Source organism: Spermophilus citellus (assembly GCF_964194105.1).
Source record: "Spermophilus citellus genome assembly, chromosome: 9".
NCBI lineage: Eukaryota > Metazoa > Chordata > Mammalia > Rodentia > Sciuridae > Spermophilus > Spermophilus citellus.
In genome coordinates this window covers 90,419,865-90,442,403 of record NC_138191.1, presented here as the reverse complement: position 1 = coordinate 90,442,403, position 22,539 = coordinate 90,419,865, and the positions used below count along the sequence as shown (strand labels likewise).

Sequence of the window (22,539 nt, the reverse complement as noted above, 5' to 3'; positions counted from 1 at the left end):
GGCAAAGCCTAATTACTTATGCATAAGTACTTAAAAATGTGCTTCATAATTCCCATTTGTTTCACAAGACTTGGTTGAAAAACCCCTCCTTCAAGGAGCCTTCCTGGGTTCTCATGGGCTTGTTTGATGCTACTCACTTGTGATTCTGTGTGAGTGACTTATGACTGCATCATTCCTGTTACATTTGTATGGATGTGCTTATTTCCCAGTATTCCCCACGTCCCCTTCCAAATGGTCTGCCTTTCACAGAGACTGCTTCTGCTGGGCACAGGGAAGACACCTAATCAAAGTTTATGTATTAATGAATGGTTTCACTGTTCTCTAAAGTTTTTTAAAAAATAGTTTTATGTGTATTTTATTTAATTTCACTTAGAAAAGTATTTAGTAGAAGTTGAAACTGGAGTGTGGCAAGGCTGGGTTCAGGAAGGACTGGCAATCCGTGGCTTGCCCAAGTTGTATTTCACATTGTTGGGGCACTGACAGACCTATGAGTCAGTGGGTCTTAAGGATGGTTCTTTTCAAGTGAATATAGTCTTGAAGCTCCACACCATTCTTGCCTCAGGGTTACCATAAATCTTCCCATAAACCAGGTAGGTTCTGAATGTTTGAAATCCAGTTGAATGCCTAAATGAATCTTTAAAGTCTTAAAATTAGTTTCAGTCATAAAAATATTCTGTGTTTTAATAACTTTTAAGGTTACTGTAATGGAGTAAAGTCCTGGTATTGAGATGTTTTATTTTATTATTATTATTTTAAAAGTAGGTTCCTATTATGTGGGAAAGTGTGAGTCCCGTTTAGTTGTTTCTGAAAAATTATTTCACCACCTTTAACAGCATTCAGATTGCCCCCCACCCCCCGCCCCTTTTGGAAATAGACATTGGGTTTTCTATATTGTTGGAAAGCATATAATTTTCATTTAGTTTTTTTAACCTAGTAGTGCTTAATGATACCATGTGAATTTTTATAGTCTCAGCTGCACTGAAGTGTGTACCCTGAAACCTTATTTGGATTAAGAAAGTACCTTGGTGTGACAGCTGAAATTGGTGAAATGGGAGAACATAGGGTTGCATCTGTACATGTTGCAATTAATATTGACAAGCGGGCAGAAGTCCAGCATTATCCTAGGGAGTTGACTAATGTTCAGTCTACTACCGATGCAAGTGAGTCCTTCCTCTCCGGTTGAGAATAGTTTAATTTAGTAGGTTGATCAGGAAAAGCAGGGGGCATTTTCTTGTATTCCAATTTACATGACACACTCAATAGCACACTCACACACTGGACATTAACCAGCTGCTTAAGTTACAGCTCATTGTTGACTAGTGGTGATAACAGGTATCCCGAGATGTTGCCAACCCATCTTGGAATCTCCAGGGCCTAGCATCAAGCCTGGTATGTGGTAGGTGCTTATTAGCATTTGTGAAATGAGTGAATGGTCACTGTTGCAAGGCCGCCTAAAAATCCTGGCCCCTGTTTACCTCTCTGAATACCTCCTGCCTTCTAACAATCATGGACTATTTGGTGTTTTTTGCTTTTGGATCTCAGTGTTTTCATCTCCTTGGCCTCTGATGACACCCTTTCATCCCTTCTATCCCCTTGGTCTAGCTAATTCCCAACTGGTGCTTTATATCTTATCACCTTCTAGTAGATTTCTCACTATGGGAGTCTGCTTGGGAGCCTAGCTAATTTCCATACCTCCAAGAAATAACAGAAAGCTACTAATGAGGGGCTGGGGTTGTAGTTCAGTGGTAGAGCACTTGCCTAGCGCCTGCAGGGCACTGGGTTTGATCCTCAGCACCACATAAAATAAATAAATAAAATAAAGGTATTTGTCCAACTACAACAACAACAAAAAATATTTTAAAAAAAGTTTTAAAACTATTAATGAGTGGAACTGTTGAAATCTATGTATCTGAACCTTTCTAGGAAGATGGGGGTCATTTCAGAGGCTCACATCATTTGGATATGTATATCCCAAACTCTACTCTTTGGGTACATTTTATTTAGAAATGGAAAAAGCATAACTTACAGTAACTGGAAAAGAAAGAAGTCACCTGCAGATCCATTCACAGAGCATCAATATCAGAGTAAAATGGGAAGATGAAGGGGTACTGTTGATGAATTATCTTTGGTGTGGCTGATACCAAAGCATCTAAATAGGAAAAAAATTGGGATATTGAACCATTTCCTTTTTAATTCAAATTAGCAAAGTATGGTGCATACTAGGTTCTCTTTTTTGCCTTAAAAATATTTCAAAAAAATATTTAGTCTCTCTTCTGGTCCTTTTGGTCCTTATATGCTAAACAAAGTCTGTATTTAGTGCTTTTGCTAGAACTGACTCATTTTGTTTCTGATTGGTTTAGTGATATAAGACTTTGGTATCCATGAGAGAACAGTGTTGCTTTTATAGTGTTTTATTACTTTTATGCTCAGAAAAGTGTAAACCAAAAGGGCCAGCTATTGGTAGTGATACCAACTAATTCCTGAGAGCTTTAGGGCAATTTTACCCTTAAGTCATTAAGCCAGTGTGTAAAACAGCATAAACTAATGAAAAACTAATCAACTTTTGTGTCAGTTAGGTGTGATACTAGTCTTGTCTCTGGTGTTGATGGGCTGTGACTTTGGGTGAGTTGCTCTGGAGCTTCTTCATCTCAGTCTTTTGGAAAGTGGAGGCACTATGAGCTTTCGAAGTGACTTGACAATTAGAAATAACTTTGTAAGTGTCCTAGTTTATGTTGCCTAGGAAATGATAGTTGTTGTTATGATTACTGTTATTACTGTGAACCAGACTGGCAACGGGCCCTTTTAGGTTTCCATGAGGACAGCTGACAGGCAGTCACCTCCTTCAGGGCAGAACATCTGAGTTAGATCTGTAGTCTCCTTATGACTTCAAAGGAGATTTTCTTTCTTCTTCTGGAAAGAATTCAGAACAACGTAAAAAGGAAACTGAGAGTCTCTTCCCTATGCTCTGAGTATTTCAGAGATGGCCAAAAATTGATACTTGTTACTAGATAAGACCTTTAAACCATACATACACCTGCTTGAAGAGTCGGTGGTGCAGATGAAAGAGCACTGATCCATGCAGCATGGATCGGCTCTGTGTTCTCTGCCAAGCCCCTTTCTGTCCCTGTGTTCCATATCCCTCCCCTGTGAACTGAGCATATTGGGCTGGGGGACTTGTCTTGGCCTCCTAGTTGGTTTCCTTCCTGGGCAACTGCCTCCTCCTCACTGAGAGTTAGAATGGGTGGCCCCCAGCAGGGCTGGTCTTATTCTAAAAAGTGTCAGCAGACAAGTGGCTGGATGTTGGAGCATCCTTGTGCTTTGGCACTTGGGAGCATCCTTGTGCTTTGGCACTTGGGAGCATCCTTTTGTGGTCCACCATACCTGGCCAAGAATATCTTCCAACTCAGGAATTCTGAGGGGGAAATTCTTGGAATAAATATAAATGGAAAAGATATTTTTTTGGGGGAGCAAACTTTAAAATTCTCATCTGACTTGGCTTTAGCAACACCTTGTAAGTCTGAACTTCTTTGGGAATATTGAAAATGCTTGTTTCTGAAGGGAATGAATTTCCAGCTTCCTGGGAACTCCGACCAAAAAAATTCCCTCAACAAACCCCAGAGTGTCTCAAGCGCCTGCTTTCTTCTCAAAGAGCCAATCCAGCATTCTTCTGTGGACTCAAGAACTATCAGCTGTATTGAACAATTAGACTGGAAGGAAGGGTTGTGAACAGTTGTTCCCCCAAGGCTTGGAAATAACAAAGACCATATCAGTGAGACTGGGGAGGCAGGGGTGAAGAAGTGGGGGCTGGGAGGAGCAATTCAGAAGTGGAGAGGGTGGTTGGAGGGATTTGTTTCCCAGATAGTTTTCAAAGAAAAGAGATTTGTGTAGTTGGCTGTGGGGCTGAGACTGCAGTGTAAGACCAGTTGATGTTCTTTTTTTATCCAACAGTTACTTTCTCTCACATTCCATTTAGACTAACAAAGTGTCTTCCTTGTGTTTTTTCATGGTCATTGATAGCAAGAGCTTAAGGGATTTTTGCTTCCAGGGCTCAGGATAGGGTGGAGAGAAGGATACACATAATGGGGAATGGACATTTTGCAGAGTTTCTTGAATTTTGTCAGACGGGGAAAAAACCGTCCAATGCGCAGAAAGGGCTCAGGTTTTCATTTTAGTCTGGGGTTGATTGATTTCTTTCTTTCAAGGGGTTGATGGAGGAGGTCAGAATCTTAGAAAGGGAAGAAGCCAGAGAAAAGGAGAAAAGAAAGAATGAGATTTATGACCTGGATCCCAGCTTTTATGTCGCGCAACCATTCCCAATACTGGAAGTTCATGACACCCTGAGAAACGGCCCTGGACCTCAGAGCAGTGATCTGCATGCAAAGGCGAAATTAAACAGTTCAGCAGTTGCTCTGGCTGAGACAGGCGCAGTGCTGCTCTGTGCCCCGAATGCTGTCTGCCTCTAGTTTCTCCTCTAGGCACAGATTCCAGTGGTTCACACTAGTGATGATCTGGACCACCCAAGGCCACTTCAGCTATACGGAGGGTGGTTGATGATGGTGCTTATAGAGGAATTATTTCAACAATGGGACTTTTCTATTACTCTTTCCGCAATCGCCTTCCTCTCTTGGAATGTGGAGACCTTGGCATCTTGTGCAAAGATTACAAAACTAATAGGTGCTGCTCAGATCATCCCACCCTGGATCCCTATCCCTCAATAATAATTGAAGATCTTTAAAAATGTATGTATCTTCCATTTTTATTCCATATGGCCCCTTAGGTAACATGACCCTATGTGGCCATTAAACGACCCTGCTTACACTTGGATTACTCGGTACAAAGCAAATTTATGGTTGTTTATTCTCTCCTCCTATCAGCTATTAGTGCCTAATCATATGGTCTATCGATCATGAGATTAATCGCCTGCCCAAAGAGGCAGCAGGTCTTGTGGAATGCTGCACTGCGCCAGACTGAACTTCAACCTTTTATACAAACTGGAGGAGTCAAAATCATCATTCACTGCCTGAAACCCCTGGTCCCTGGGCCTCCTGAACCCCAGGAGGTAAATCCCTGCTTTTTCAAACAGTGTACTTTGCACTTCCTTTCCTTGTGTAAAACTTCACCTCATTGATTCAGGCAGACACTTGTAAATAAAATCCTTTCCAAGGTATCCTATAAATAATGATCTAAGCTGAAAATATGTGGGCTTTATTATACAAAGCTCCATAGTGCTGCCATAATTAAAGGTCTGTCAGTATTTCTATTATACATTCTCATTTTAGAAGATTTATAACTGGGCTATTAAAGTTTTCTCAAGCTAAGACTTTCCAAGAGTGTCATGATCTGAGACCCTTTTTTTTTTTCTCTCTCTCTCTCCTTTACATGGAATGTGTTTCTTTGAAGATATAAAAAAGTCCTGAAACATTGTGACATAGTAGTACATGCATACAAAGGTTGGCCACTTTAAAATTTGAGCACTGCATCCCCTAAAGTGGCTTCTGTTTGCCTTCTGTGTTCCTGCTGCAGTTCCTGAGAACACAGGATCATTGAAGTGTAGCTGCTGTGTTGTAACATTTGTTTCCTGGTCTGTGTCTTACTCTAACACTAAGGAGAGTGAGACAGAGATCTTAAATCATTTGTCTTTCTGGCCTTGCTTTCACCAGAGGGACTAGCCCAATGTAAGCCCTTGGTTTGTTCAGTAAGTGAGCCCTTGGTAGAGAATTGGAAGATTCTCTTCTCCATCCTGGCCCAGTTCTTTAAGGTGGGGAATGACTACAGGCTGTGAATTTAGGCCAGTCACTTTGTTTCTCTGAAAACAAGTTCCCTGATCAATGAAATGAGTGTGTGGGTTCAGGCCTGGTGCCTCAGTATTCTGTGGGTTCAGAGCTGCCAGCATAGTGTTTTCAAACATTTGAACTTGAATGTTTTTCTGTGGCATAAGCACTTTCTAGTTTGCCGTAATCCCACGGTTCCCTACTAGGTATGTTGCATGAGCTGCCTGCTTCCAGTATTTGCCTCCCAGATCTCTAAGTGTTTAGAATTCTTGTAGTGATTTCTTTATAATGTTATTTTTTTTGCAGCTATAGTAAATAAGGGTCTTAGTCTGAGATTCAGGTTAGCTGGTGACCCCTTTCACAGTAACTTTAATTCTACAGTTTTACAATTATTTAATCATCAGGAACCTCAACTATTATTTTTTATTTCATGTTTTGAAAACTTTTGTGCTCCAGACAAACTTCATGGGTTAATTATTACTTAGTTTTCTTATTTTTAAAGCAAACAGAACCATGTAACTGAACATACAACTGAACCATCTCAGTAAACGTGTGAAATAGTTTTTGTGTAATGAATTGATTGATGTTTGAGTCAACTTATGCCGTTGTTTTGCGGGTCAGTGTTTTTGTTTTTGTTTTTTCTTTTAATTTTTGTTGTAGATGGACACACTATCTTTTTTAAAAAAATATATATATTTTTTAGTTGTAGATGGACACAATATCTTTATTTTTATTTATTTATGTGGTGCTGAGAATTGAACCCAGTGCTTCCCAATTGCCAGGCAAGTGCTCTATCACTGAGCCACAACTCCGGCCCCAATATATTTATTTTTATTTATTTATTTTTTATGTGGTGCTGAGGATCGAGCCCAGAGCCTCACAGGTGCGAGGCAAGTGCGTGAGCACTGAGCCACAACTCCAGGCTGAATGTGTTTTGATATACTAAAAATAGCTCCTGGATCTTTCTGTCTTGTTAGACATGTGATGGTCCAAGGTTTGTAGATAAGTTTATTCTTTTTTTAAAAAAACACTAGGGATTTAACCCAGGGGAGCTTTACCTTGGAGCCAAATTCCTAGTTCTTTTTGTTTTTTATTTTGAGACAGGATCTCGCTAAATTTCTGTGGCTGGCCTTGAACTTGCAATCCTCTTGTTTAGCCTCCTGAGCTGGGATCACAGGCATGCACTATCCTCCTGAGGCTTGGTTTATTCTGAGTTGTTGAGCTGCTGTTTCTTAGCTTCAGGTTGTTGTTTGCACTTGCAGTTCACGTCTTTAATTGTTCCCTTTTAGGTCAGATGAAAAGAGCTTCCTAGTTAGGAGTTACCAAAGGCCCTTGTTACATTTCCTCCCCATAGTCAAGAACATTTTGGAAAATTCGTTAAAAACAATTGAAAGCCAGTTTGATACTTCACTCTCAAGTTCAAAAGAATTTTTTATTTCATCTCAATTCAGGTTTTGGTGAATATTGTAAACTGAGAACTTAAAACAAATACATCTAAATAGAGTAAAGATCTACTGGTAAATAATCTGCATATAAACTAATCTTGAGACTTGATCTGTGGTACTTTAAGTAGTCAACATCACACAAAAATAAAGGGCTTTTGAAGAAAGCAGCCTAATATAACCAAATTATCACATGCATGCAATTTAAAAAGCAAAGACAGTATCTACACTACTGCTAAAAAGCTTAGGTTCTGAGTTTTGACTAATTTGGGTTTAACTTTTTTGGTTACTTGTCAGTTTGGTCACCTTGGAGAGGTTACTTAAATCTCTATAAATCTTGCTTTTCTCATTTGTAAAATGGGGATAACAATAATTTGTCATGAGGAGTAAATAAGAGTAATTCATTACAAAGAATTTTTTTTTATCGTGATGGCCATAGAATAAACAAGGAATACTCATTATCATTATTAGCTGGAATATAATTGAAATATATTTCTGAGTTTTGGAGGTTTTCTTTTTAAGAATAGCATAAAGGTCTATTTTCTTAAAAGAGTTTTCATACATGCTGAGTCACCCACCTACATTTCCAGGAAGTTGTGTGCTCTAGCACTGTGTTTGCAATTGTATGTTCCGAAGATACTGCTTTCAGAATTTCAGGAAACAAAGGATGGCTGACTTTAGAGATCTGAACTTGAAATCTTCTCTTACTTTTTTTTTTCCCCTTCAGATCAATCTAAATTAAAGTTTCATTGCAAAAGTTTCATGGACTCATACTGACATTAATTATTATTGGTGTGCTGGTAAAAGTCCTAAAGTGACTTCATTAAGAATTAAAACCCTTGAGAAAACTTTAAATCCTCAAGGAATCCTAGAGCTGGAAGGAACCTAAGACACGACTACTCTAAGCCCCATTTTACAGATAAGGAAAAGTGTATTTTACCAGGTAAAATAAGTTTTGAAAATGAGTTATTCCCACATAATGACTTTGTAATTTGCACTCTAATGGCAGTCTGCGCTGATTTGTCTTATTATGATTAGGTTCTTTTTGTGGGACTTATATGTATTTATTAGAGACCATTGAGATGTAGCTTTGGGCATTACTTTAGTGGCAAAGGCACCGGGACAGTAATCATTATTAATGGATTCCATTATTTGGGAAAGCATTTTACTGACTATAGAGAATTCATTGCATTGATCTATTGTGCCAAATTTGTATTATACCAGGTAGTTTAAAATGATAGTCTCTAAACTGTTAGGCTGAAAAATTGTCCAATCTTGGCAGTTATCCCATCAGTGAGACCTTCCTTTTACTACTGAAAATACATAGTTCTGTTGAAAGGAACCTTTTGACTGGTCCCCAGTGCCCTGAATGTGTTTAAATCCCTCACTACCAAAATAGGAGGATTACTACTGCTATCATTGTTCTAAAACAAACTTCTTTTTGGACGATAACAGCAGCGGTAAATCAGATGTTGAAGAAAGTACCAGCTTAACTTCAGTTTGCTTTAAAAGGGTTTCCTCTTTAATTGACAAGTGTCATGTATAATAGAGCATGGCAACTCACATAGAAGACCTCGTGCGGCTGCCTGCTGGGGTTGCAGTTCTTAATGAACGTACAAGTGAATACACTGAGGCAAAAAAATTAAAGCTCTCCAGCTGTGGAGTATTCATGCTTTCACTGTGGCCAGTGTGGCGATCAGCACCAGCCACACCGATGGCCGAAGTGACTCATGTTGGTCATATGGCCGTTCTGTGGCCGGGGGTATGATGATTGTTGTCTTTCCTGGTAATATTCTGAATAACAACGCAGGCTCTACTGTCATCTCCATGGAATAAACAAATCTTTTCTGTTGTGGGGGGTTGGCTTTTGGTTGATTTTTAGCATGAAGTTAATAAGCTATTTTGGACACATACACCCTCTTCAACAAAGTGGTGGTTTTCTTGAGCTCTGGACCACTTGCTAATATTCCTAAATTCTCTCACTTGGTAGCTCCCTCTTTTCTTTTTCTTCCACTCCCCAAAAGAGAACAGAACTGGCTTTTTAGAGGTGATGTTTACAACAGTTCAACACACTTGAATAAGCACTTAGAATAATGTCAATAGAGGAAGGGAAAAAAGGGCGTATTATTATCAAATTAAGTAATGGATGGGCAGTGATATTTTATTTATTAAAGCACGTCTGAGTACCATTGGAAACAGAGTACGTTGGTTCTGAAGTGCACAGATTAGAAAGGAATGTTGAGTTTGGAAACGTGGCAGCCTGCAGCACAGTGTATGGTTTAAATTAAACCTTTTTTTGGAAAGCAGAATAGCTCTAGGCCACATTTAAGGGAAAAGCTACAGCAGAGTGAGCTGGCTGTGGTTTTTCTTTTACTCTGTCACCGGCCCACTTTCCCTTGTTTTAACACAGAAAAAAGACTTTGGACTCCTTCAGACCAACCACATAGCTTCTCTGCTGACCACAAAAAGGAAGCTTGGTGTAGAAGCCATAGGATTAATACCCACTGTCTCTTAACCCAGCAGAGTGTGAAAACTTTTATAAGAGATTTCTCTGGGCAGACTGACACTGTGGTTGGACTTTAAACATTTTAAATCAAGCCCAACTTTGAATTGCATTATGCCACAGTGCTCTGTAAATTGTTATGTGTGATCCCACTGTTAAAAGTTATTTACATGAATCCCCAGGTTTCAGAGGGATAAACCACTAACAGCTTTGTGAATCTTATAAGAAATAGAAGGAGAATTAAAGGTATGGCTAGGCCAAATTATCTTAGATAGAGTAGGTGGATCATAGTTAATCAGGTTTTATTGTCCTGAAGCAAATAGAGACAATTGACTCTTGGCAGAAAAGCTTTTTCATCTTTGAAAACAATAAGACTAACATTGTGAATTCTTTTAATCAGCTTTATTAATTAACCACATTATGATTATTTTTTATGGAACTGGGGATCAAACCCAGGCCCTCGTACACATTAGAGCAAGTGCTTTACTGCTGAGCTGCATCTGTAGCCCACTACATTGTTTTAAAATTATTTTTAAACTAGGAAAAGGCTTTTTTAAATAGATGCACATCTTTTTAAAATAATAATATTTACATTGCAGATGGTTCTACTTAATATACTGGTCTACTTAGGTATTAGAAATGGTTGTTTCTGTGTTCTAGTGTCATGATGGGCACCTTACTACTCTGATTAACTAATCATGTGTTTGCAGAAAGCAACACTGAAATTACCAAAAGCAAGAACAACAGTTAAAAAAAACTTCGTTAGGTGTTTATATTTACTCATCTAAATGTCTAGGATTAATATAGATTAAAAAAAATGCTTTTCAATTACATTTGGCCATGCTGAATTAGTCAACTTTTCACAAGTGTGCCACTTCAGCTTTCTCCTTTCTGTTTAACAAAAACCTCGATAGAAGGAGTTGATTTGAAAAGTTGAAGGAAAAGTCCTGCATGCATGTTTCAAAATTGTGGTCTCACAGTAACCACGGAGAATTCTCAGTTGACTATATGTTTCTAGAGGGCTTATTTGCCATCATTAGAAAAATCAGTCAGCCTAACACTTCCTGTGTGTGAAGAGGTACAGTTGTCATTTTGCCTAGATCATTGCAATAGTATTTAAATACTTAGAGTTATAAGGAGCCTTACATTAACTGTGGTTGTTGTTTTCTCAGGAGTCTTAGGAGTATCTGTTTTGGGGTTTCCTGAACTTAATAGGTGAAGAATGTGGGAAAGAAATGGTGTGTTTTCTGGGTAAAGTATTTTAGCCACCCTGGAATAGTTGCATTGCATCTTGTTCTTTTTTCATGATGGTAGAATTATACTGTAACTAATTGAATCCATTGATCACTGTCTTGTTTGTTTGGTTTTTTTCCCCCCATCTTCTTCTCGGAGGATTCCTTTCGTAGGGGTCTATACATCAGTCAAGAAAAGGGCTACAGAAGACTGGTCATAAAGGTAACTTAACCTAGAATAATATTTTTTAGGACAAATAAGTGTCCTTTACTTGGTTAGAATTTTTTTGGTGAACTTCTCAATTAGGCCATGTTGGAAAACAAAATGTTTCAGAGAATAAGAGAAAAAAAAGTGGGAAAGGAAAGCATTGATCTTGGATTTTGATGACCTGGTTTCTGGGCCGGTTTGTATCAATGCCTTTCAAACTTTAATACGCATATGAATCAACGAGGGACCTTGTTAAGCTTCAGGTTCTGGTTCAGTAGGGCTGTGATGGTGCCTGAGATATTGCATTTCTCACAAGCTTTCTGGGACATCCATGCTGTAAGGGCCTCAGAATGCACCTGGAAGAGCTAGAGTATCTGTCATCGCATTTAACTAACTCTGTGGCTTGGGATGTACTGTTTAACAACTCTGCGCCTCAATCTTCTAATCTCTAAAATAGAGATGTGGATCTTTGCTCTCCCTCCTTATCAGGTTGTTATGAGAATACAATTGGATAACGTAGATGAAATTTTAAAATGCTACATAAGTAAAGGCAGAGAGAATCTCTGTTTATAGATAAAGACATTCCTTGGATACCTTTCATCAGGTCAGTGTGAGCTGTTCTTTGATGGAAGTGCCCTGAACTGGGAGACGGGAGAGAGGGCCTGGAATCTCTGCTTCCCCAGCACCCACTCTGTGCTTTTGGCCAAATCACTGTAGACTCCGGTCCCCTTTTGTCTTATCTTTGAAGTAAGGGTTTGACCTAGGGCAGTGCTTCTCAAAATGTGATGGCAAGACCAGCAGCAGTGCAATCATTTGGGTAGCTTTCTAGAAAGGCAAATTTGCAATCCCTTCCCAGACATGGGAAATCAGAAACTCTAGAGGTAGGGTCCAGAATCTGCTTTTCAAGGAGTTTTTTAAGTATTGTGGCACATGCCACATTTTGAGAACCATGCCAGAGTGTCATTGGACTTTGAAATGGGATGTTTAAGCTTTCTCTGTGTAGGTTTAGTCCAGAGAATGCTTGTTTGTGTGATCTATAGAGACTTTCTTGTCTCACAGGGAGACAAGAATTGGGAGCTGAGCATTCTTCAGTTGTGTTGCCTTGAGGACATGGTAAGGAGGACTGAGTGAGATTAACACCATCTCTCAGGAACTCAAACTAGATCTGCGTTGGCCTACACCTTTCTGTCTTATCCCAGCTTTGGGGGCTGCCTCAGTGGCCCATGAAAACTCACCAGTGCATACCATTGCACATACTATGGAACATCTCTTTCACTTTCCTCTTGAACTTTCTCCTGTTCTCCAAAGGTTGCCATCTGATACAGCACCAGCTCATGCTTCTTAGAGTTTTCAAAAAGATTATAAAAATCTATTTGCATTGCAGAGATGTGGAGAACTGAGAAAATAAAAAGTGCATGTTTTCCTCTATAGCCATTTCCAGTGAGACTTCATGTACCTACAGTTTTTTTTTTTTAAATATTTGGAAATAACATGGAACAATAGGGGAAAAAGGTACAGCCAACTTCTGGTTATCCACTTGGACTTTATCAGGCTCAGGCATGGAAATGCATGATTTTTATACACAGAAGAGACCTGCAGTGAGATTTAGCAACTTCCATTCTACACACAAGTCTGACTTTTCATTCCAGAGCAACCAATAAAGTTGTAGTAGATAACTGCTTGAATTTGAAAGGGAAACAAACAAGAGGTGTTAGCTGATAGCTGGACAGTCAAGGAAGACATGGAGCCACTGTTAAAGGAGATTGAGATTGAATGGTGGTGTGAGCCATGCTCACACACTCTGTGTACATAGGCATAGGTGTGTAAAGATATACATATATGTGTATGTTATATATATTATGTTTATTTCTATATGTGCATGTAGACATATTCTATATACTTATGTTCCTAAATAGTTCTTTAAATATTCACACTATGGTAACTTATGTTCTCAATAACATCTTTAGGAAAAGATTAAATTGAATGTCTAGATATAAGAATATGAGTTATAAATTATGGATGATGTCTTTTCAGGAGGAGATGTTATAGAAAGCAAGTAGTCCTGAGAGTGGCAAATGAGAAGCAATTTTGTAAATTCATACATATGGACATTTGCAGTTATGGATGACCTTATAAATCATTTTATCTAGTGGTTTCAGATATTCTGAATCCATGGAGAAGTCATATGTATATATATTTTTTTCCTTTGTTTTTTTTCTTTTAAGAGGAATAAGTACGAAGCCTATTAGCTTTGGCTTTCCTGTTCTTTTTTCCAGAGGAAGTCCCATTTGGACCCTGGGACAAGGAATTCCCTGGAAAACTTGTTACATACAGGTTGGTATGTGCTAGGACCAGAGATTGCATTTAGAATAAACATTTGAGATGTTAGATGTGCACTGATCATATTTGAGGAGCAAGGCCCTGGGGGATCTGTCTGTGGAGATAGTTTGAAAATCTTTGATGGGTTATCTTTTTCATTTTTCCAGTACAAAAAGAAAGACTCAGAACCAAGATTAAGCCTAGAGTTCTGAGTGTAAGGCAGCCTTGGCTTTTCTGGGTGGGATGGCTGTGTCCTTGCCCTTTGGTCCGAATGAGGCATCTCAGCACCAGGGTCCCATTGGCAATACCAATGTCCTGTACAGACTTAGATTACCACAATAGATGGTACTGGGAACTCATTCCCTTCCTGTCTTCTGTCTGCCCCATGGAGAAACAGTACTTCAGACCAGACCCCACTTATGGTGGAACATTTGGATTAGCCAGCAAGGGCTGTTCATTGGGTATCTGCTGCCACAGCAGAATGGATAAGCAGTTCTCAGTGACCCCAACATAATCTATAATACTCTTTCAATCTTTTTTTTTTTTTTTGCATGATGTCTAGTGTTTGCAAATGGAAAATGGCTGAGGAAAAACAGAGTGAAAGTTTATATAAAATATTTATACCTTAAAGATCTTTTATCTTGTGTCATTCAAGAGATAGAGAAGTGAAAAATGTATTGAGAGTACATTATCAAGAGTACATTATAAATTTAAATCTCAGATTGAATAATACCAGCTGCTAATGTGTGGAGCTTTGAAATGAGTCACTTTTGAATCTCAAGAATTTACTGTATCAGTTCAGTTACACTTAAGAAGGAAGTGCCTTTGGGAAAAAAAAAATCCTATACAGGAATCCAGACTTATACCAATGGGCATTAGAAATCAAATATTTGACATACTATTCATTTTGAAATATAGTTACATAGGAATAAAATGAAGGATCTAAGATATTTTATGAAATATTTCTTTTAAAAATCAGTTACTTCATCTTACCTGGTGAATCACAATGTAACCTGTGATTAAGAGTTATGTATCTTAGAGTCAGAAAGACTTAGATTCAGATTCTCTCTCTCTACTGTTAGTCGTGTGACTTTGGATCTGTTCCTTTTTTTGAGACTCATTTTATTTTAAAACGTAAGCAATAGATGCACCTATTTTTTTTAAAAGGCCTGTTATCATAGTGTTTATAAAGCATTTAGCACATTGCCTAGAATTTCATAGTCCCAGTGAAGAGTAGCTGTTATTATTGTCTTCACCATCATGTAGTCCTTGACCCTAACTAGTATTGTGTTGTTCTTTGGTGAAATGGTGTCTTCCCTGTGCAGGTATGCTATGGAAGCAAAACCAAAATTGGTGTGCCTATTGAAAAAGTCAGTAGTTGTGAAAAAAAATACACTTTCATAAGTGAGTCCATGACTGTCTATGTTGGATAGCTAGATTCTAAACAGCAAAAAAGAAGATATTTCATTGGTTATAATGGTGCTGTGTATGTGTGTGTGAGTGTGTGTATATGTGTGTGTGTGTGTGTGTGTAGTACTGGGGATTGAAGCCAGGGCCTTATGTATACACGGCAAGTACTCTACCACTGAGCTACATCCCCAGCCATATATATATATATATATATATATATATATATATATACACACACACACACACACACACACACACACACACACACACACACTTTTTTTTCTTTTTTTTTTAGAGACAGGATCTTGCTAAGTTACCCAAGACTGTCCTTGAATTTGCCATCATACCGCCTCAGTCTCCTGAGAGGTTGGGATTATAGACATGTGCCATCATTCCTGGCTGGTGCCTTGTTTTCACAGAGCCTAGTATATATTTTTGTATGTTAGGGTCTCAAATTCAGTGCCCAAAGCAGCTAGGTGACTATAGGTAGACTGTGGACATGTAGTACCCATGTCCCATTGATGATCCACTGCAGGCCGGATAGCTATAACTAGTTGATGCAGTGTGAGAACCTAGATCCTATGTTCTCAGGTTTTAAATTCCCCCACCACAGAATCTGGAAATCCAGATTTTTGGGGGGTGTGGGGCTCCTGGGGATTGAACCCAGGGGTCTTAACCACTGAGCAACAATCCCAGCTCTTTTAAAAAATATTATTATTTAAAGACAGGTTCTTGCTGAGTTGCCTAGAGCCTTTTTAAGTTATTGAGGCTAGCTTTGAACTCACAGTCCTCCTGCCTCAGCCTCCAGAGCTGCTGGGATTATAGGCATGCGCTACCATGCCTGGCTGGATTTTTATGTGAATCGAAGAATGTTTTAAATAATTTCAGCTATATTCTTAGAATGCTGAATGGTGTTGGCTGCAAGAAACAAAAATCTTAGCTTATCAGTGGTTTAAACAAAGATTTATTTTTCTTACATAACAATGAGTCCAGACATAAGAGCTAGTAATGTTTTATTTGCTCACTAACACCAACGAGAATCCAGACACTTTCCATTTTTCTGTCCTGATGTTTTTTGGGTGATTTTTTAAATGCTCGTCATTTTATGGTTGCCATATGTATATTCAAAGCAGGGTGATGAGGGGAGATAAGTTGAACTGGTCTTATTTGCTCTATTTATCAGGAAAGTTAAAACTTTTCCAGAAACTACACAGAAGACATCTCTTCATGATCTATTGGCAAACACTGAGTCGTTCTGGCTGCAAGGAGGTTGGGGGAATGAACAGCCAGCTTTCCAGGGTGTATGTGGGAGGCAGCGAGGATACTGTCAATGGCTGTTGCATTTACTGGTGAACAGTGTCTGTCTGGCACAGCAACTAACACAGCCTGAAACCCACTGCTGGGCCTGAAGACCTTTCCACCTCCACTGTGTATCCCAGATCTCCTATCTCAGATAGGAGGGTTATAAAGTAAGAGCATCATTTGGATGGGAAGTGGGGGTGGGAGAGGCCCGAGCATTTTTTTAAATAGTAAATGGTTACATATAATAGGTACAGGAGAGGTCATGGCCAACAAAACTATTGAGGAAATAGTATATAAAGTTTTCTAAGAAGTAAATTTGTAGAGTTTTATTAGAGAAGTTAGAAAAGAACATAGCATTAAGTTTTTTCTATTCTGCTACATTATACTGTATTAGCTAAGTTTTCCCATACATGCTTTTTAACTATGGATAAACTATACTTTCCCTTGTTTTTATTCTGAAATAAATCTCTGCTTGTAAATCATTGTCATCTGATTTTTATAACCTTTGTTAGAAAGAAATCTTTTCCGTCTTTATTTATCTGTGTATGTAACTCAAACACTGGGACACTCTCTTCCAAAATGCTTTACCAAAGCAGCCATTTTAAGCTGACTAAAAGTGTTTTATGTGTACGTGTATAGTTGAAATGTTCATAAACTAAGTATGTACTTAGTTAATTATGGAAGTTTGCAGAACTTTTAATCACAGCTCAGAATGCACTAAGGGGGAGCCATGGCTGTTTGGCTGCTGTCCATCAGCTCAGGCGTAGTAGTTTTGCTTACACCTTTTTGCATCTTCCTGCTGAGTCAGTTGTTCTCTCATGTCCCTGGAAAATTCAAGCCACCATGTATGGATAAATTGAGAGAAAATATTTCTGCCAATATGATCTTGATCATTTCTTCTTGGGATTATAAATTTGTGTTTTCATGATCTCCATGTTAATAATAATAAAAAGAAATCCAAATATTTGGAAAGGTGACTCTTCAATATGATAGGGCTATGGACTTAGGGTCTGTCCACCTTCTGAGGACCCAGGAGCTTGGAAACCTTAACAACATTGACTCCAGTATATCACTGTGACAGGCTCAGCAAGATCATGAAGCCCCTAATAGTACAAGGATACTTACATATTTAAATTTTAGGGCAGAAGATGAAACTGAATTTATCAGTGAAACTAAGCTTAGACAAGCTTTTAGAATTATTTAGGCAGTTAAATATAGATATATGAACCATCCAGTATTCTAAATAGTCTACCTAAGATATAAAAATATTGTCCAGATGCTATGTCAAAATATACTTTATAGTGGAATTTGTAATTATTGTTTTATTTTTAATAGAGAACTATTATAGAGATAAGAAAAAAGAACAAGGTAATATATTTGTATGGGAAAATATAGTATATTTCCATTTAGTCTATACTTTTTTTGCTAGGCATCAAACCCAGGGCTTCATCACACTAGGCAAGTGCTCTACCAATGAGCTACACCTGCATCCCTAGTATATGCCTATAATGTGAGAGATATTGTGCCAGATTAATGAAAATAATCATTGTGATAATCTTATAAAAGGAAAAGGTATTATTTCTTACTCCTGATTCCTCGAGGATAACAAATCTTTGCATTAAGTGACTTGCATAAGGTATATAGTCAGTACCTTTTGTTGTTGTTGTTGTTGTTTTTGGATACTGGGGATTGAACCCAGGGCATTTTACCACTGAGCTATATCCCCAGTCCTTTTTATTTATTTATTTTTTTTTGAGACAGGATCTCCCTAAGTTGCTGTGGGTCTTTCTAAGTTGCTGAAGCTGGCTTTGAATTTGTACTCCTCCAGCATCAATCTCCTGAGTAGTTGGAATTACAGATGTGTGCCACCATGCCTGACAGTAGTTAGAACATTTTGGAGTTGAGCTTTGAATCCTGCTCTGTGTTCCATACTCATTTTCTTTCCCTTGAAACATAAGATTCACTGGGTAATTGAGAAGAAAAATAGCAGATGGAATTAAATGTGGGTAAATATATGATAATATGCTTAGCAAGGATTCAATCCATAAGTACTTCCAGGATATGGACTCATAGCTATTAATTTAACTCCTGGGAGAACCCTTGGAGTCACTCTATGGGTTGTCCCTCCACATCACTGTTGGCTGTTCCCTGAGCAGACATCAATCCAGGAGTATTTATTGAGCTCTTACTTTGTGTGGGGATGAAAGATAATGTTCTTGTACTCGAAGAACTTACACCTTTTCCCATATGACTTTTCTAATGATGCTGTAGTTGAGAAAGTGCCCTATGAAACCCTTTAAGCAATATATCAATCTGTATGTGGAAAGGAATAGATAAGTGTTCTCATTTATGATTATGTACTGATTTGGAATGTATTTGAGAAATGAAGACTAGAAGTTAGCCTTTAGAATAAGGATGCTGTTCTCTAAAGGAGGCATTTTCTTTGTAGAGTCATTATGATATTATTTCATAGCTATTAAAATTTGCTATCTTGATGCTTGGTTATTCAGTGAAAGGAATGAAATATTTATTAAGGTCATATCACTGTTGTGTACAAAGGGAGCCATGGAGTGATTTTTATGCTATGCTTTTTGGTAGCAGTGTTTCAGCTGGGTTGCATCAATGTCTGTAGATTTTATTGATTAAGTCAGTCTGCATTGTCTCTAAGAATTTACATGGGTTTAAAAATCAATCCCTCACATATTCATTTGAAATAGTGTGAAAAAGGATTTTAGTAGAAGGAACAAATCTAAAACTATTAATCCTGTTGTTATTTCTTTGTGCCAAAAATGGTGTTATTTCCCATTAAAACATTTGCAGGTTTTAGGTGTTAGGATCCCTTTAATGTTCTTTTTATTTCATTTCCTCTATAGACCACCAAGCTTTCAAAAGCATGTTGTAGTTTCTCCTTATCTCCAATATATTTCTGGGTTTGCCTCACAAAACCTCTAGCTAAACTCCTGAAGGTTATTTCGGTGTTCTCTGCCTATAAACATTTTGATGTACACTTAATAAGATTATGAAGGGTTTGTGCCAGTTGAAACCTTGCATGTGCATGATGGATTGGATAAAGGACCACTGGAGGGCTTACAGGTCTGGGCTTTGAGTGTATTAATAGGGGATGTTGTCAGGGCCTTTCATGAAAAGATCCGTTACTTTATGTTCATATTTCAAAATAAGTTAGGCAAATATATTTGTGTTAGATATTGGAGCATTAACAATCATACAGGCTTGTAGACTTATACAGATATAGGACAAGAAAGCCCTTAATCAATATTGCAAATGCCATTTGTAAAATCCTTAGCAACTAGTGCTTTTGTGGAACTGCAAGAATTGATTATGTTTACATAATTTTTTCTAAAGCAGCTGATTTCAGGGACATCCACTTCTGCCTAAATGGTCTATCTTAGTGTATGCATGTATATTCTAGGTATAAATTGAGAGACAGAGTTGACAAGGTAATAGTTTTTGACATGAAAAATACTACAGTAAATTGCCCTTTTATTTTTATGATGGGGAAAGATTAAATAAAAGCAAAAGAACATTATTTAAACATTAACTCATAATAAATATACAGCTGGGTGAGCCTTTGTTTGAAATCCCCTTAAAGAATAGCTTTAGTTTGTTAAACTGGAGACATATGGAGATTACAGACACCAGCATTTTCTTATGACCTTGATGCTTGAAGACATTCAATGAAAAATTCTACTTATTTTCTTTAAATGTCAATCTGTGTGGGATACTCCACAACTGTTTCATGCCTCTGGTTTGGAGGTTCCATATTTCTTTTCTAAGGTTTGAGAAGTTAAGCCCTGGCTATAGCAATCTGTATGTTTTCTTATGAGCCCACAGCTTTGTTTTTTGAGCTTAATTATAAACAGCTATTAAATATATATATATATATATATATATATATATTTCTAAATACTTTTTTCTTTTTTTATTAAATTATCTATTCTATTTTGTTATATATGACAGCAGAATGTAATTCATTTCATATTACACACATAGAGCACAATTTTTTCAAGTCTCTGGTTATAGCTACTAAATATTTTTCATTTACTGACTTATCAGCATTTTCTCTCCTGCACCAAGACTTGCTTCCTTTGCTTATGGAAGGCCCCAACTTTGTTTAGAAAACAAAGTCTGTTTTATCCTAATTTTGTTGGAGAAAAGATGAGCCTTCATAAAACAAAGAACCAACCTGTGAATGTTTTGCTGCTTGTATCAGGCCTCTGTTTGGGGGAAGCCTAAATGCATGTATAACAACTTGTTAAACTTAGCCCTAACTCTATTTCAGGGGACCTTTAATTTGTAAACTTCAGTTGATTCCTCCTTAAAGCAGGAAAAAAAAAGTTTTAAGTGGATCTTGAAAGCATTCAGAAAATACTAAAAGTTTTTCCTGAAAGTTTCCCCCCAGCTGTTGGAAGCTTAAGCAGCAGCGTAGAAGGTCTCAGTCTGGTTCCCCCAGCTTGTATAACTAGCACCAAAGAGCGGATTCTAAATATTCACTCCTTTTTTCCTGCTCCTCAGGCTTGATGTCTTACTTTTGTCTCAGGGATGCCGCTTACCCTGCATTCTCTCAGTTGGTTCTCCAGGAATGCTTCTCTTCTTTCCATCCTCCCCATGGTCTTTATCCAGGGAATCCCATCTGTTCCTCAGTCTGCATTCCAAGGCCAACCCTCCCTGCTCTCTTTAGGACTGCCCAGCTGACTGTAGAAAGGGGTTCAGGATCCCCAACCTTGCCTGCTGTGGGATTGGGCTCTGTATTTTTCTGCCTTGTGTTCAAGGTTATTTGCGTATTTTGTAGTGTTAAGTGGACGTTTACTAAAAGCTGGCTTTCTTTAGACACGACTTACCTGAGAAACCAAAAGTTTTGTAACATGGTCTGTGATGTCAATAATCTCTTGTTCTTTTTTTCTACCCATCTTAGTCTGGAATTCGCAAAAGATAGCATCAGTTTTTAGATTCATTGGTGTCTTCTGCAGATCCTGCCTTCTTACACAAGGTAGCTGCTCAATAAATATTCATTGAGTCAAATTAGTTGACTACACCAACTTTCTTTTGATCATTTGAACAGGAAAGATTGGTTTTCCTCTTTGGGGTTTAAATAAAAATTGTGTTATGTATTCCATTTGCCGTAACACTGTGATTTTTTTTTTTTTTTTTTTTGGAGGGGAGTAGATTTTTCCATTGCTCTTACCATGTACTCTTTAGGTGTTTCTCATTTATATTGGAAGGCATGGGAACAATTAGCATAAGTCAGGTGATCTGAATTTCACTGAACTGGTAGGCACTCTCTGGGTCTCCTCACCTGGGCCTGTAGAGCTGTCCTGGAAATCCTGTCTCATACACAGCTATATGAGTACAGCCTCTGAAAACCATCAGCTGTGACTTTCATCAAGTTTCCAAAGGCATTCATAACCTAAAAGAGGTTAAAAGAATAAATCTCACACCTGCCTCCCCTAAGGATTTCTAAAATGGAGGCGGCATTTGGATAGGTTAACAGCCATTCTGACTCAGAGCAGTTCTCCAGAGCTTCCTTCTACCTAGGCAGGGGATGAGGAATGCCTATGAAGATAAGCACAGAATATAGCCTGGGCTGGTCTCCAGGAAGCTGGAAGTCTCCCGGGCAAGTTCTGGTCAAGGATTCCATTGTTGAGGTCAGCCCAGAAACCCACCATGCTCATAAATGGCCTTGACAGGTAGCTAACAGCCTAGCATGTAGCACCTGGCATTTCCCTGTATTTTAAGCCAGTGTAGGGTTTCTGCATGCTGAGGACTATAGCAGTCCCGTATTCTAGCCTGGGAATAGGCTCTCCCCTCTACCAGTCCATTCTCTATCTACAGGACAAGGATAACTGTCAGCAACATGTTGAACCTCCCTGCAAAATTGTGTTCTTCATGGGGTGGGATAGGAAATATTTCTTTACTTTGGAACTTTAGAAGATAGTCTGAACTGAACAAGAATGAGTATCACTGCCCTCTTAACGGCTGGACACTTATCACAAAGCTAGGCCAGCATCACTGATGGAGCACCCACAAAGGTGTTTGGTCTTGATAAGCTTCTAAAAAAGCAGACTTGGTTTCTTTAAACAGTTATTAGACTTTCAGTTTCATATAAAAAAATAAAAATAGAATAAGAGACATTCTTCCTTCAGTACCAAAGGATAGAAGGTGTGTAGGCCAAGTTGCTAGTGCAGTTTGCCTTTCTCTAGAGAGTAAGTGTGTGTGTGTATGTGTGTGTGTGTATGCATGCATGCACACACATGTGCATATGTGCACAGACATGCTTACATGCCTGCTTATGTGCATATTTAGAGCAAAGGGCCTTAAAATGGATTCCAAATTG

General features: G+C 38.3%; 1 protein-coding gene across 3 annotated transcripts in view; it reads left to right on the top strand.

The window, feature by feature from the left end:
- Positions 1-22,539, top strand: part of NFIA (nuclear factor I A) — a 356,321-nt gene that overhangs the window by 58,198 nt on the left and 275,584 nt on the right. The gene's annotated exons all lie outside the window — the stretch shown is intronic.